General features: G+C 45.4%; 1 pseudogene; it reads right to left on the bottom strand.

Annotated features, from left to right (window-relative positions):
- The window catches only part of LOC110320179, a 3,888-nt pseudogene extending 1,718 nt beyond the window's left edge, over positions 1 to 2,170 (bottom strand).
- Positions 2,171 to 2,865: the final 695 nt, after the last annotated feature.

The raw sequence follows: 2,865 nt of genomic DNA, 5'->3' as shown, positions 1-2,865 counted from the left end.
GATGGATAGATGGATAGATAGATGGATAGATAGATAGATAGATAGATAGATAGATAGATAGATAGATAGATAGATGGATAGATGGATAGATAAATGGATAGATGGATAGATAGATGGATAGATGGATAGATAGATAGATAGATATATAGATAGATAGATGGATAGATGGATAGATAGATGGATAGATAGATGATAGATAGATAGATAGATAGATGGATAGATAGATAGATAGATAGATAGATAGATGATGGATAGATAGATAGATAGATAGATAGATAGATAGATGGATAGATAGATAGATAGATAGATAGATAGATAGATAGATAGATAGATAGATAGATGATGGATAGATAGATAGATAGATGGATAAAAGAGAAAGTTGTTTGACTGATCGTAGGTTTATGTGACTCACAAGCCTTCAGGTTGAAGACCTGAAAATCCAAGATAAGCTTTCCATTTTATGCCTCGGTTCTATAAAGACACTCAGGTAGAAGTGATTGAATAAGATGGAGCTGGGAGAGTCAGCAGAGCCTGTCCAGATTCTCCCAGAATGCTGTGGAGCACACCCTCCTTCCAGGCACAGGTAGGATCCTTTCTAGAACAGTGTTAGCAGGGTAGGTTAGGTCATTTTGCAAGGAGCGGTGGTTAGGCAGAAAGTCAGGAAAGGCAGGGTCATGTTTTGGGGGTTTATGTCTGGTTTTAGAGAAAGGGGTTCTGGTTGCTATCTTCACATGGCGGGAGAGGGGTTCTAGCTTGTGTGGCTTGTGCAGAGGGCGTGGTCAGAGAAGGGCTGGAAGAGCTCCCTGGGTACCCTTGTTGCCTGGGGCTTCCCTACAGACAATCATCCCAACCCAGGCATTTGCATATTTTTCAGGCTTTTAAGTAAAGGGTGAAGGAGACACTTAGGAACAGACAGTTGAAAGAAGAGAGAAAAAAAGTTCCAGACAATGGCAAAATTACTAAATGTATCCCAGATTCAAAATGGAGAACATGCAAAAAAACATGTCATTTAGGAATCCTTGGGTGTCTGTTGTCTGGAAAGTCTTTGAGGGATTCAAGTAGACAGCAGGCTCCCAATCAACTCATCTCCACAAACAGACTGATGCTCAAAGAGGAGTGGAGCAGAAGTCTTTGTTAATCATAATAAAGAATTTGCTGCATTCAAATGAAATACCAGCAAAGTGGAAGCAAGCCAGCGCAACACCAGTTTCCCAGGCGGGAATAAAGGCGGCACTGGGAAATTATAGAGCCTTCATCTCGATGTCTGTAATTTGCAAAATAATGGAAACAATAGCAGGGTAAGTTTGCCAAATACATTTACAAATGAGTATCATTCCCTTTAATCAAGCTAGAGATAACAAGCGTGGCTGCTGGGGAGTAGGGGAGGGGTCACAGCCCTCCCTCCCCCTTGATAGAGCCTGTGACACAGTGAATACATTAGATACATTAGATAAGCGTGACTTTAGTGTCCAGATGAATTTTCACCCAAGTGTGATGGTTAATACCCACCATCAACTTCACCATTACATAGGCGACACACACCCAGAGGGCGTGTTAGTGAGATCTGGAAAGATCCACCCTGGATATCTGTGCCTCCGTCCCACCCGCTGAGATCCTGAATGGAATAGGAAGGTTTAAACCCAGCAGCCCAGTGAGTGGTGTGATTCACCTCCTCCTGGACTGTGGACTGTGTGGCCAGTCTCCTCCTGCTCCTTTGCCATGTTTTTCCCTCCTCAAACCAGGAGCCCAAGTCAACCCTTCCTTCTTTAAGTCTCTCTTGCCAAGTGTTTGTCACAGCGGTGACAGAAACAACTGATTCACAATGGTCCCTAGTGCACCTGTTACAGACAAGGCTAAAACTGCACGGAAAGAGCAAAATACTCTCTGAAGCCTCCCATGAGTGCTGTCTGTCTGTCTGTCTGTCTGTCTGTCTGTGTGTCTCTGTCTGTCTGTCTCTGTCTCTCTCCTTAAAGCCCAAATGAGGCATAAATAGAAGGGCAGTTAAGTCACATAAACTTCCTAGAACTTGGGTGAGTGTGCTCGCAGGGTCACCTGACCTGGCAGGCTCTCCTTCCAAGTCCAGCAGCACCTCAGCAGCTTCCGGGATGTCCCTGCTGGCGATCTTCCCACTCTTGTCAGGTGAGCTGCAGCAGCAGAGCAGGCTGGACATGCTGTCCCCTCCGGGACTCCCACAAACATGATTTTTTTTCCACATTTCCTGTACTGCATTTTATTTATGTAACTTGAATACTTTGTTCATAGAGGGAAAGTGTTGAACTTTTAGAAATGATGTCATTTGGGGTAAGGTATAGCAGACCTGGGCCTAGGAGCTGCAGCCAGAGAAAGATCTTTGACCTTCCTGGTTGCTGGGCACCACCAGTTCCTAGGCTCGCCTGTCGCTTTCGAATGGTTCCAATGCCCTCAACCAGCTCCTTTTGCAAGTTCAGTCCCACCACTGTCCATGTAGATTTAAGAGCCAGTGGCTCCTCTTCCCTGGTTTTCTCCTTTCTTGATTCTTCAACCTGGAAACGCCAGTAATCCCGGCCAGTGGGCTTAAACTCCCTAAATTTTACACACAAAATTCCCCTTTTCATCCATTGCCATTCTCACAGCTCAAGACAGACATATGTTCCTTCTTCAGTTGGTCAGGATCCCCAAGCCTGCGCTGGAACCCATCCACTCCTGTCTCGGTGGAGACCTCACATCAGTCTCGGTCAGGCCCATGCTAAACATCTCAGTCAGCCCTTGAACCCAGTGCAGCTTCTAGCTCACCCCATCCCCCTACATGACTTCAGACTTAACCTTCTGAATGGAACCTTCCTGCCAGGCCGATTCCTCACTCTGAGCCCTTAAACATCTCTCCCA

This window comes from Mus pahari, chromosome 4 (genome assembly GCF_900095145.1).
Source record: "Mus pahari chromosome 4, PAHARI_EIJ_v1.1, whole genome shotgun sequence".
Classification (NCBI taxonomy): domain Eukaryota; kingdom Metazoa; phylum Chordata; class Mammalia; order Rodentia; family Muridae; genus Mus; species Mus pahari.
Note: the sequence above shows the minus strand (reverse complement) of the source record. Positions and strands in the feature narration are given on the sequence as shown.